Here is a 15088-nt window from a genome sequence, read left to right on the forward strand (position 1 = left end):
CCATATTAGTGGAAAGGCAAGCACATAATTCAAATCAGGATTAGAAGAAAACAACCAATTAATGTGTGCCCATAAATGTCATGAACCTATCGTGATTGAAAAGGAGATAATAAATGCACAGACAAGTTTAGCTGTAGTCATTAATGTTCATCTCCCTGTGTTCTTGATGGGACACCTCATTAAGAAGCTGTTTGTAGCAGCTGGCTTGCTATCCCACCCCATTACTGCCCCGCCATGCCAAAACCTCTGCCATTGGCCCTCCCACCCCATCCCCCACTGCAAACACGTCCCTCGTGTCTCATATGACATCTGTGTCTCGAGGTCCTGTGATGGAATGCTGCTCGCCTGCTATTCCTCCGCAGGTGCTCCCTGCTGGCTGCCATCCACTCTGCAGCCATGCTGGTGCTGTGGCTGAGTGACCTGTCACATGCGGAGTAGGAGGAGTCGGGGGGGGAACCAGTGGAGTCAAGGTTCAAGGGACAATGGTTAAGGAATCAGAGGGAATTGATGCAGCTGCTTTCCATCACTGCCCCTTGTGTACACTTCAAGCTGGATGGAAATCCTCACCTCTAGGAGCTTATCCTTCACTCCGAGCCCATCCTCCTCTTCCTCCTCCATGGCAGACAGAGGACGGTCGTGTCTGTATTTAGCTCAAGAGACCACCGTCCCAGATGCTGCTCTTGGTTTCAATAGGACTTCATTCAGCAACAACTGAAGCCCAGCTGTAGTGTACGTCTTGGTTTGGCATGGTGCCAAAGAAGGTGAACAACATTCATTTTTCACCTTGTTGTTATTCCAAGAATTTCATTAGCCTTGCATATAAGAGAAAATATCTGACATCATGTAATAAAGGTAATATTGTGCAATCTTCCTATGTGCTGTGTAAGCCCGTCAGTAACATAACTTGATTCTCCTCACTATCTTTAGTTTCACATCACAGCCTAACCTTGTCTTTTATCAGATTCTATAAAAAAAGGTACTAGCGGAGATTATCATCTTCCCAAAAGGTCAAGGACTTGAATCCACATAAGGAAGGACCCTCAATACGGAGGCAAGGGAGGGAGGTATCACGTTATTGCTATAATCACAGTTATCCAGGTGCATGGCAGCAAGAATAGTCCCATCAAAACATCCCGCCTTGAACGCGTCCAGTTTTGCAAACCCGCACCAGCAAATGTTCTCCAAATGAAATCCAGACAACTATCAACTAGGGTTGCCAGAAACTGACCATGATCGAAATCGATTATTCAGCAGCCCTGGCGAATAATAATCGATTATTTCTCTGTAACCTCTTTGGCGTGCTTCGCACTCAAATGCGAACGCATTGTTGAGGTTGAGCTGTGATAGACCAACGTCTTTTCGCAAAGCTTGCATTTAACTTCCTTTGGACTTGTAAGTTCGAAGTAGTTCCACGAGGAGGAACTCTTTTTACCTGCCGCTTTGTTCATCTTTAGTCGCACGTGTGAGGGAGAGGGGGGGGTGGGGGCGGGGTCGGTGTGTTTTACAGTTTACAGTAAAACAAACTGGTGGTGTGACCAATGGCCATTTACAATCATTAATACTATTACTATTATTAGCATTAGTCTATATTTTGGTTGAAACTAAGCCAGAAAAAAAACAAAACATAAATAATAAAAAAATATATAAATAAAATCGATTTTTAAAAATAATATTCGATTATGGAGACTGTAACGAATATTCGAATATTCGAATAATCACTGGCATCCCTACTATCAACCCGTGATCAAACACGACAAGATTCATTTTCACTTCGGATTTCTCCCAAAAAAAAATCATCGTCTGCCCAACTGCATTTAAATAGTTTTTCGCTACTGTGAATTTATTTATTATTCATTAAAAAAACTAAAATGCGGGTCTTTGTGAACATAGATCAGAACCAATGAGGAACCACAGAGGAGCTATTTGTAATGATAGTGTAATAAAAAAGAAGCCCCAACAACACCTTAGTTAAGTCATGACATTTTCCTCAACAGCAAGAATGTATTCACTTCAGTTGGACGTTAAATCAAATTCCAAGAAGCAATTTGCATCACATATAGCCAAGCTTAATTATATTTTGTATTAAAAGAAAAGCCACCATCTTTCAAGTAACTGCCACTGAGGGACACATTTATTCAACTGTGAAAGTAAAAAAAAATCAGAATCAAAAGAAACTAACCATTACATTACATCATGGCAAAATATTAAAAAAGGCATAAAGCCGTAATTTCACCATTTCAGCTGCCACTCTGTTCGCTTGACATGAGCTCAGAGCTGAGGAGGGACTGGCTCCAATAACATGGTTAGCAGTCACAGCAGCTAGTGGAGCCCCCTGTCAAAGGGGAGCTCCCAGCGGCACAAAGGAGCCTCTATCTGATGCTGAACTTTTCAAAGAATCGTTTCAGCTTGGATTTAGCAGCAGAAACATCAGTTAAGAGGAAAAAAATGTCCAGGGGTCACCATAGCAGCAGGTGAAATCAAAATAAATCCTGGGAGGTTGAGTGGAGGGGCTCCAAGAGGAACTGGGACACGAGATGATATAAACAAGACAAGAACAGAGCCTTTGCACTAAACCCTAAAGTGTTTAAACTTAAAGGGCCCATGTCATGCTTTTCTGGTTATTACCCGTCCCCTTGTGTGTTATGTAGCCTTTCCTGCATGTAAACGGTCTGCAGAGTCAAAAACCCTCAAAGTACACCCTGTAGCGAGTAAAACTCTAACACAGAAAATACCTGTCTATGCTGCCCCAGAACGCCTCATTGGAGATTTTTCATTTTCTTCTTCCTGGGTATGGTGACGTGACCATACCCAAATGGACCAATCCATTAAGCCGTTACGTTTGCCTTCCTCACACTCAATCTTTTCTCAGCTGCAGCTCCGCGGATTTCTCAACCTGAGATGGCGGGACGCGGCGAGGCTGTGAGTCTGTGTGTGAGCACACACACAGACTCACAGCCAGGGTGTGTGTGTGTGCTCGGGATGGTTTCGGGCTGGGTTTCGCTGTGTCTCGCTGACCCCACGCCCAACCAGGAAACCACACCAGTAAGCCAGCTCACACTGTCCGCTCCTCGCAGCAGCGAGCCTCGCAACAGCGAGCCTCGCAACGTCCCACCAACACGGCACCCAGACCCCACGCAGCATTCTCATCCGTTTGTCCTTACTGGTGTCCTTTTCTGGTTGCTAACGCCATTGTAACACATAATCACTGATGTTCAGCTGTAACGGTGGTAGACTCATCAGAACAGAGTGGGCGAGCTGACCAATTCGAGCACATTGGGCTCACAGGGGGGGGTGGGGGGGGGGGGGGGGGACAGAGAGTGAATACACATACTATACAGAGATGCTGTATTAGAAACCAATGTGAGTTTGGAACATTGCACAATATAAATCTATTCTAGTAGACCTCAACAATGGAATTATGATCAGTAGAAATGGCCATGACATGGGACCTTTAATGTCTGAGACTTTTCGGCCCAGAAGACTGCTGTGCTTAGCATGCTTAGATGGTGCCATGGAAAAGTACTGTGTAGGACAAAAAATGACACTGTCTTCTATTCTTGCTGAAGCCTAAACACACAACGCCTACTTTGCTTAAAAGCTAAGTAATTTCTATGGGTTATCACTAGATAAAGTGGTTTGTGCATGTAAAACAGACGAAGAAAAAGGAGAAAGTACAGAGACTTCCAACAGAATTGCTCTGGGACTACTCACTAAAGTAGCAGCAGCTCATTATCTTTTGAACGACACTATATAGACATTTTGGTTGAAGTTGAGCGGTTGTATTGGATTGGTGTATGTGTGCCATCTAGGCAAGTTGTGTAAAAAAATCTCAACAAGGCTTGCCAGTGTCTGTATTTTCCAATGGGAAACATGAGGGTTTAAGTTATGTGAATCTTGTAAAATCTTTTCCTGAGTCGATTTAGAAATCAAAGTTATTTTACAAACCTTCACCACACTGCTACCAACCTCAAATCACGTCTGTGTGCAGTTGTATTTGTGTCTTAAACTAAATAAAGATAATTGAAATAAAAGGAAAATGGCCTTAAATAATATACGAGGTTAACTGTGCCAACGTTTTGTTTCTCAAAATATATGCACAGTTGCACACCGCATGATAATGGGTCAATGACACCAAGTTTGCAAGCTGCTATACAGAATAAAATCAAGGCTAAATCAAAATGGTCTAATTTCTCCCCATCTTCTCAGTGAAAGTACGTTTTTTTTCTTTTTAATGAAGGAGATTGAATCCAAGAAGGGAAACTCTCTGAACTTTGTTGATAAAACAGCTGTTCAACCCCAGATGGGTGGCATACGCCTATACAAATACCCACCCAAACATACACACACACACATCCCACCACGTCTAAAGCTGCCAAGAGCCACAGGCCAGGCACAAGACGATGGCAGCCAGCTCGATTGAGCAGTACTCACAATGCTCCCTCTGTGACTGACTGCCCACACACCCTTTCAGCACATGAAAAGTCGCTTTGACTGAATGAAGGCTGAGAGGCTCTGCGTGTTCATGGCTGATTGATACTTTATGAGTGAACGTAAGATCTATCCCACAAACACATACCGGTAAAACTATAGCATGGGTAAGATTATGAGTAGATGACTGTATGAGGTTAGAAACAACAACAGAAGTTGTAAGTATAGTTAGGGGACATATGATCCATAAATATACCCCTGTATTGAGAATAACAAGATTCAAATTGCTCTAACCACACTGGATATTTATAATGAACATAAGTCATTATATTGGAGAACTTGCATTGATTCTTTGTTTTTTCCTGCACTCTCTTTGAAGCACTAGCTACTTAACAACTGCACTACACGATGAGGTACATTATGGAGAAGACGTTCAGGTTAATTCATCACACCCTGGACGTCTTCCAAGAAGACGACAGAGAATAAATTCATGTCTGATAGCTGCAGGATGTTGGAACTCCAGCAGGTAAAGTGCAATTAAATGAAGGTTATTAATTCAAGAAGAATATGAGTCTCTCTTAATTTACGACAAGGGCTGTTGCCAGGAAAGAAACCAGCGCCCACACAAAAACATACATTATGCTCAATATATTTAAGGTTCTTGAGAGTAAACAACTGCTGGGCAACGAGTTGCCAAAACGAATAAAGAAAAGGGAATGTCAACTACTCCAATCTGTTCTTTGTAGGGGTGCTCGATTATGGCAAAAATCATAATCACGATTATTTTTGGTCAATATTGATATCACGATTATTAAATACGATTATTACATGGCTAAGTTGAATACTTGATTCTGATTGGTCAATTCAGAACATGTGACACGTTGTTAATCCAGAACAGACAGAACGCTGTCAAGGATTTATTGACCGTTGTTAAGGACGCTCACATCTGCAGAAAGAAGTTTGGTCGATTTAACTGTATACAGTTTGGCCGAAAAACAAACTGCCGTTTGCTTTTCAAACCGACAAGAGGGACAAGAAAACAGCGGAGAAGTAACGGGGAAGAAACCCTCCTTTTTACGCAACGATCCAGACATCAAAACATATTCAGTTGCCAGTTACTTTGGCATTAGGGCAGGAATATCTAGATACTTTCCAAGGTTTGACATAATGAATTGTGCTACTTTTAAAGCAAGCAACGATGTTTTCAAATCTGTAATCAAAAAGGTCCGCAAAAACGCTATCGAAGCAGCTCCTGCCGTTGCTACGTAGTTCAAACGGTAACAACAGACTATTTTTCTTAGCGGATGCATGTCATTTTAAAGAAATAATAGCCTACTATTTTTTAAAATCAATAAAAACATTTTCTAAATTTATAAAAGCATTTCAATTAATATTGGGAGTCATATCGTTACTTTGTTGAGAATGTGGCCTTGTAATAAGCGGGATAATGTGCAGCGACTTGGTCATTATGGGGAAAAGAACACCCGACAGGCTGATCAGGATCCCGACGCGACCCATAATGACCGCCTCGCTGCACATTAGGGATGGGAATTTGAAAGCAAATGTATATTCGAATATTCGACCCCCAAAAAAACAGTTAACCAATTAACCGAAATGTACATATCCTATCAAATAAAAAATAAAAAAATTATTTAGAAAATTAATAAATACATGTTCAAATAAGTATAGAAACCAAGTCGAATTTGTCAAATGTATTGAACTGGTGATCACAGTTTGAACAGTTGACAGCTATAGACCTAGAGCTTTCATGCTTAAAACATAACTTGGTTTTCTGATGGATTTGGACATAAACGCGAGTGAAGTATAACCGGACGCGAGAGAGAGATCAGCAGATCTGCCCGCTGTGAGGGACCGGTGAGCGGAGCAAAACACACCTTTAGACCTAACACATTAACTATGGCACTGTCGTATACATTGAATTATTCCATTTGATAATATGTAATCAACTTATGCACCCCACCCAAAACATTTTTTTTTTAAATTGCAATACAAATATTCATAACTCATATTCGAATACCTGAATAATTTTGAATATTCAATTATTTGATTAATCGTTCCCATCCCTACTGCACATTATCACTTACTTATTCATTGACTTTGAAAACATCCATTTATTGAACTTTAAACAAATTAATAATAATAATTTGAACAGTATGTTTTTAACAGTTGATTACCGTGAACTTTAAAGGTGGGGTAGGTACGTTTCAGAAACCGGCTCGAGTGCACTAAAATGTGAAAGTACACAGCCGAAAAGAATCCGCCCCTTCCTTCAGACTTCCTTACAGAGCACCTCCTCCAACACACATGAACGTGCACATGACGTCAGCAGACTGGTGAAAGTGGCCGCCTGTTGCTGGCGAGTCATTGAAGTACTGCTGCAATGCACGCCCAATGACGGCACGCCCAATTTGTGCGTGCACGAGATGGAAGGCTGACAGACAGGGCGGCAATCCAATCCGTTTAGCCGGGCCGGCTAAACGGATTGGATGTACTTTTTACAGTATTACGGGTTCCACAGATGACATTTTTTTATGGATTTTTTGTCAAAGCACTTCAGATATTCATTGCTATCGGGATGTTAAGAGCATTCCATGGAATATAACAAAAAGTGTATCTCGAGCCAGTTTCTGAAACTTACCTACCCCACCTTTAAGTATAATTCAACTGAAAAACCAATACAAAAAATGTTTATAAATATACATTTATAAACATTTAAATGTAATAAATAAAGTAATAAATACCAATACAGATCAACAAATATTTGAGCGCACTTCCACAACCTACTAAACATTTATAAATATGATAACTAATGTCACTCACAACCTGTAATGTTTAATTATACTGCTACACGCAGTACTCTTATTTTGGTAACCCCTTATCCGGAAACCGGAAGTAGCTAAGAGGCTCGGCTTGACGAGGTTAGTGAAAGTTGACTGTGCGCTAGAGACCGGAGAATAAAGACACGGCAACTGCTTCCCTTGTAACGTGTTTATGTATTTATTAAACAGACTGCAAGTCACAACCTTTACAGTCTATGGTCATAACACAACCTGGCCGAGAGGGCTTTTAGGGAGCGGCGAAAGCGCACGCACGGGCAGGATGTATAACGCAAGACAAATTGAGAAAGGGAATGCAGCAAAATAATCGTTTTATTTCGATTACGCTGTTGAGTAATTGAGATTAAAATACGATTAATTGCACAGCCCTAGTTCTTTGTGTAGTTTACCCCCATAAAATAAATCCAGAGCTGCATATCTGTCTTTCTTAATGCTCCTGCTCTCTATTTAAAAGGGGACCTATCGTGCTAAATGCACTTTGTGATGTCTTTTATACATGAATATGTGTCCCCGGTGCGTCTGGTAACTCACGCAGCGTCAGAAAATAAAACCCTCTCTTTTCCTCCGTACCCAAATCTTTTAAAAACGGGTGTACAACGAGCGGATACAGATTTGCTGCCGATCTGACGTCAAATCGGCAGTGGACCCACAGAAAGTTGCTATCAGAAACAATGCCTGACGTGTTTTGGACGTAATCTCGTCTTTGTTTACATTAGCAAGCCTCGCTAACACTCAGAGCTAACCTGTACTGGAGAGCACATGTGTTTAAAAAGCAGGAAATACAAAAAGGAACTCACCTTGTGATAAACCCGCAGGAGAAAAAGCATTTGAGCTCCATACTGTTTCCGAAATAATCTTTGATGTGGTTTAGAACATAATGGCGTTTTATCACAACAGAATTTAACTTTATCTCCGGTAGAATTCTGATCAGGCATTAGCTCCGCCTCCTCTTTTTTTTTCAAGCTAAGGGCCCAAAATCCACGTTTCTCTAACAGGGCTGCAAAAGAGGGGTTTGAGCAGTATGAGGTGAATGGGTGAACTGTTTGGTATTTTAAGCAAAAAACTTCACATGTTTTGTATAGGTATGGCCCTACAATATATTTTTCCAATATAGCATAATAGGTCCACTTTAAGTTATTACACCTAATAGAAGGGTCAAGTTACCAGAAATTGGTCAATTAGACCTACAATTTTACAGAATTTAAAAATGAAAATTGAAACATTAAAAAATATTGATCTTATTTGAATATGAAATGTCTGTAATTTGCCCCACTGTAAAAACAGTTCAGTGTATAACAGAGCCTTGCACTCATTAGCCCAGGCTCATCTGACAAGCACAGCTTGCATGTGTCATAATCCTATGCAGCTGCCACTACCGACAGGAGACACCACGACAGGAGCTCGGCAGAACCAAAATAGCAAAAGTTTGAGAAAAATGTTCAGAAAAAAAAGTCTTCACTGTCCTGCTGTGCTTGTACAATGATTCATTTTGCAAAGCCACAAAGCCCATTCCTTCGAGGCCTTGCTTGAATGTCAGGGGGCAAATAATTATTTGCTTGCAGTAAAATTCTTACATTTAACTTCAATGCCATTTGCTGGCGTCATGCTGCAGTTATAGAGAATTTGCACTGAAACACGCTAGTTTGACTGCTACAGTTGTTTTTCTGCATGCAGTTAAATACTAAACAATGCCAAGCTTCAGTTAACAAATCGGTTATATATATTTTTAATCTGATTTCAAGGTAAAAAAGATGTTCACAGCACAACCTGTTACTGCACTCATTGAAATTCTGCTACACATCCAAAATAAAGATGAAAAATGATTGTTTATATCATATTGCTACATTTAAAACCAAAAATGTTTCGACAGCCTTAACCCCAAGAGCATGACCACAACACAACATTGCAGATTAACAAAACACAACTGCAAGATCATAACAATATTTGAGTAAATCGCCTTATAGTTGAAGCCAAGAAAAAAACATGCTCTTATTGACATGTAGCCATGATTTCAGTGTATGTTTTACGCTCTGCTCTCACTGCTGCCATGTGCGACAGCTCATTGGAAACTAAAAATGCGGCTCTCCCAGTGGTCATTAAGCCTGAGCATCATTCAATCACAGCAGAACAGGGAAGCCTGGAGGACACAGCAGCACCACTGTGAATTAGAAATGTCATATTTTGTTCTATTTTTACAAAGAAAGCTAAAGGAGCTGTGGAAATCTGTTATGCAAACATGTTTCTAGCCACGTGTCCAGTAAAAGATAACAATATTGTTGAAGCAACGTCCCTCAGGTTACCATAAAGTCTCATCACACAAGGCAGTAGGGACAGCTTTATGGCCTCTTGGCACTATTCAACTTGTTCTTACTCCTCCAAAGTGTTTTTCAGCTTTTTTTGTTTTGACATGAAAGGGCCAGCAGACACAAAGAAGACATGCAGCAGCCGGATTAGAAAGGTGCAGCGTCTGACATATTTTTAGTCACAGCAGGAACACATCTGAGGCTGAGAGAAGTTCGGCTTTTAAGAGGAGCACACTTGATGTGAGCCGCTTTTCGTGAACTGACCAATCATATCACCAAATATGCTGGCTTTCAGAGTACAGAGAAAGCTGATGGTTCAGAACATCACATAGAGCCTTCCTCTTTTTTCACTACATTCAATCAAAGGATTTTCCTGTGTCCGGGGAGCAGGGTTCCCTCTGGAAAATAGATTAAAAGAACTGTTGTGTAAAAAAACTAAAATAACAGCCTTTATTCTCTGCCAGGACAAACTGTATGGAATTGTTGGACCAGGAACTGATGCTTCAAGGCGTTTTAACATTTTAAAATTGCATAGCTGGTTAATACGAAATGTCAATATTAGGAATCAAGGAGACCGATAACCGATATTTGAACCGATATACATTTGCAGTAAAATCAGAAAATCTTGGTGTCAAAATGTAGAATAACACAAACTCCAACACAACTCAACACAACTTCTTTGAAATGCATTTAAGCATATATTATGTTTAATGAACTTTTAAACATCTTGCAACTGGTTACCTCTCTGTGCCCTTTTCTTTAGTTCAGCCATCTGCAATGAGTTAGAGAGAGACAAGAAGTGGGGCTGCAGGCTGACATGCTTAACTAACAATAATTAGGGATGCACGATATTGTTTTTTTGAAACCGATAACTTCCTGCTTCTCAAGACAGATACCGATAATAAAAAAAAATGTACGCCACTAATTATTTGAACGCGATTAACGCATGTGTATTTTTTTCCCTCGGCCGCCCCGTAGTTTCAGAGCGCATCGAGTTTAAAATACCATCTACAAGCTGATGCTGACAGCCCCGCTCCTGTCGCCCGCTTGTGGCAGACCACACTTCCACGCTCACCGGCAGGCACCGACTGGCCATCTGGAGGACCGGGAGGGTGTGTGTATGTGTGGCCCGAGCGAGCAAGAGAGAGAGACCTTACGTGCATTGTTGTTGTTAGCATCTGGTGCTAGCTAGCTGCGCTAACGGATATACGGAGCTGTTTAAATGAAAACAGAGGAGCGACATTTCGCCACAACTGCGCCGAGCACTTGACTTTATGCAGGAAGCCAGACAGTGGCACATTGTACGAAAAGTCAGCACACTCAGCACGGATAGTGCGCAACATGATTGCAGCATCCAGGCAGCTCCGGTTCGAGCATATGCCTTGAGTTGCACATAGCTCCAACGCCCATACCACCGACGACATGTTTGTTTACTGTCCTGGCTTCACGAGTTAGGGAGCGCTGGATTTGTGAAAAACTCCCCTCTTCCTAAACCACTAATACCACAGTACTGGCAAAACGGGAGGAGCCGAGTGAAAAACAAGCGCCCCTCATCCCAATCCACCCACACCGCAGTATTTTTTTCTTTTTTTTAACCCAAAAAATATATTGTATATTATCGGGGCTATTAATACTGGTATCGGGTTTATCGGGATGACGTCATAATTCCTAATATCGGGCCGATAATTATCGTGCACCCCTAACAATAATGCTTAATTCATTATATCAAAACAATGTCTGTCTATCTAGCATAAAAGCTGCTAGCAACTGCAAAACACTAGTGCTAGCTATTGTTTTGCAAACTATTAAAAGTGAGGCTATTACAGTAGAGTAGACCTAACGTTAGTCTATAGCCTCACTTCTAATAATTTGCAAAACATTTGCTAGCTAATGAGCTTCGCATATCAACCTGAAAAACTGCGAGGCTCCACTACACACACCTGTGTAGACACATTTACCATACACAATCTGTGGTACGACCATAAAGAACAAAAACCCAACAAACATGTAGGGATGGGCAATACGGTTTGAATTATATTTAAAAATATTCATATTTATGCCAATATCAGTATGTAGGAAAATGTGGTAAATTGCAATGGTGTAAGAACCTACTAAAAACACAAAGATATGAGCCCTCAAAGCCAGTAGTGCTAAAATGTTATGTGTTGGAAAATGAATTAATTTCAATGCAGTAAAAAGATGGATGGTTTTACAGGTGCTTCACAAAATAAAACAACACAATAGTTAAAGCCTTAAATCCCGGAAAATTTCACGATTTCTAGGAAGAAAAACAACCTTAAAAAAACATTAAAATGAATATAGGCAACACTTGATACAGCCCTAAGAAAGCTTTTTAAAGCCTCTGAATGTGTAGCAGAATCAGAGGCTTGTATACAGGCAAAATATTTATTTTGTTATATTTTTCATTAGTTTTACCAAAATAACTTGATTTAATTGTATTTAAAATAAAATCCTTCGAATCTGCCTATTCACTTTCTGTTTGAATGTGAAGGGTTAAATGAAAGAAGCTCGTCTCTGCGAGTTACTGTGAAGACGGGAGAGCTTGGTGGTCCTGCTGTAAATTCACAGAGGGTCCGCTATAGTAACTGAACGAGAGAGTAATCTCAAATGACAGTACAATTGACCAATCATATCTTCTCTCTAAATGGGTGGGTTTTATTATCGCGGACTTTATGACAAGTTCGCCCCCTGTTCTGCTTAACGGTTCCTAAACGCGGTAGACCCTGTATTCCACCGGGTCCGTCTGCGCCGCGGTGACCCGGTGGAATACAGGGTAAGGGCGGACTGACCATCTGTGTGTTCTGGAGAATCACAGAACGGCCGGTCGTCAGCGGGCCGTTGACGGCCGGCTTGGTACGCTGACGGCCGGCACCGCCCTTAATTTTTTTAAACGGCATGATGTAAATTGCGCTGACAGGCAACAATAGCAATGAAAGGAAACCGTTTAAAAAAGCATGCTGAACAGCAATCAATAAACATATTGAAAGATAGCTGAAAGAAATGTATGGAGTGCGGGGGAGATTTCATTAAAACTCATGCAATAAACCTTTAAACTAACAGCTGAGAAGTGTTTGATATGTTTAGAAATGGGATCAAACGATGTAGGTTTCAAGGCGTGCAGTATTTCCATGGGGCAAACGATGATGACTTACCGTAGTTTGAATGCACTACGTCTCCATAAATCCTGCAGTTCAGCCTACACTGTAGAGATCGCTCTAAATTACAGCAATATGTGGGCAAATCCACAAAGTGGAGTCCCTTGTTACATGAAATAACAGCCAATAGCCCTATTAGTATGCTACGATAAAAGCCGATGATTTCCCTGACCCTCAATCACCAAAAAGATGCAACAGCACGTCATGACATCTATTCAAAGGATATTGATTGCTCTGCCAATTGCATGTGATGAACTGCTGTGACAGTTAGGGGTACATAATCATCGTTTTTTCAATAATTGCCTTCGTTTTCAGCACCACATACCATTTGCACAAACAAGTTGTGATCTGCTGACCTTTCTACGCCACCTCTTACACAGGACACAGAAGCAAGAAACATAGCCTCCATATCAGTGTCCATTGCAAATCAGTAGCACATCCTGATAGGATGGTTTCATTAGTGAAACAAATTAATCAAACACTTGGTGTGCAATTATCCGTCTCTTGGTGGATGGAGGTCATTAGGACTTTATGAGTGATTGTAGCCCATAAATAAAGTAAACAGCATATTCCATACAGCAGACAGCAAGTGACTCTGCATGACTCCCTTTCTCAACTCACCACAAGATGATGTGTACATGTGGAAAAGAGGAAGGTATGATTGAGCAGAAGCATAAAGTGGCTAGAAGAGAAACATTTTACCACACCGCATAAACGTTACACTGTGAAAAAAAGGTGATAATTGAATTATTCAGGATGCATAAGATCCATAGTTAGGCCTTCATATATATATTTTACCCACAAACTGGGACATAGGACCACCAGGGCTTTCCAAACAAAACAACACTAAGGTGGTAAATGACATTCTTAGCAGTAGAGTCCACAGAGAAGAACTTAAATGCGCCAAAGAAAACGACAGTTGTTTCTCTAAGTCTGGTTGCATCTGAGGTGGTCTGTGAGGATAAAACCCTGGTGAGTGTTCAGTAAGAGCAGATAGGGTTGCCAAATGTTTACACATTTCAGCAAGTTATTTGCATTGTCTGCTGGGAGACAATCAGCACACTATTCCCTCCCAGCAGGATTACAAAGATAAGATAGAGCCTAAATGGATTTTACACTCCTCTAACAATGACTTATCTACAAAAGCCAAACTTTTTGAGCCATTATTCAAAAGTGCTGACAACTTCTAGCAGCTAATAAGGAGGAAGTGGTCAAATGATATAGCAGCTGTTTGGCTAAACTTGTACAGGTTAGTGCAAAGTAAAATGAAAAGTAAGACTACCAATTACATATATGAGATTTATATCTCTAAGTGAGGGCTGCCAACTTTGAGAAAGATAAGTTCTGGCCACAGCCAGTGCCTCGGAGAAATGTGTTTTGAATAAACAGATATTTCCAGAGAAGGGGACCCCACAATTAGTCATTTGAGACTCTCTCTGCGTGTGGGTCCCAGTCCAATTCTCTGGAATCAATCAAAGCTCCCAAAGGAACTCCCAGGTCCCCTTAATCTCCTGGTTTTATTACTTTCCAGACAGTCAGCCTGTTTCACCCTACCCCCATCTCTCTCTTTTGTAGTGATCTCTGGCAAAGCCAAGGAGGGGCTTTTTTCCTCTCTCTCACTCTTTCTCCCTCTCTATCTTTCTCCCCTTCCACTACTGCAAAGCGCTTTTCATGCAGGAGAGGGTCTTTCATCAGGCTCCACACGCAAGAGAGTCCAGCAGCTAGCACAGGCCTGTCACTCCAAGGCCTGTCTTCAATGCACATTCATTCTTTTTAAAATAAACAACAAGCTTTCAAAAAGGCACATGGACACAGACACACAAATGTTTTGCATATCACGAGAATGATTGAAAAAACTGGGCCAAGTAGCAAAAAAAGTGAGTTATATTTACAATTTTCCAGACCACACGCTGTTGTGTTTGATGAAGTCTAACAGTTTAAATTATAAAGATGTGATTTAGTCACGATGGGATATGAGCTGTAGCTGTGCACGCCAATGCCTGCTGGAAAGACATTTTCTTTTCATTGCTGGCCAATTTATCTCAGGCACTCCTGCCATGGTCCTTACAACATATCGTGGTGAGTTAGACTGAAACATACACTCAAAATCAATACCTCTAATATCAAGAAATAATGTATAATATTAGTGAAATATCTTACTACAGAATATCACCAGGTGAAATAAGGCAGAGACTGCAGTGCAGTGATCTCACTTCAAAACAATTAACAGGAGCAAATGAATTGGAGTCTGTTTATCCGTCAGCTAAACATGTACTGACGCCCAGGTAATGAGATGTCTGTTGGACTGATTATGCTAGCAGCT

This window comes from Gymnodraco acuticeps, unplaced genomic scaffold (genome assembly GCF_902827175.1).
Source record: "Gymnodraco acuticeps unplaced genomic scaffold, fGymAcu1.1, whole genome shotgun sequence".
Lineage (NCBI taxonomy): Eukaryota > Metazoa > Chordata > Actinopteri > Perciformes > Bathydraconidae > Gymnodraco > Gymnodraco acuticeps.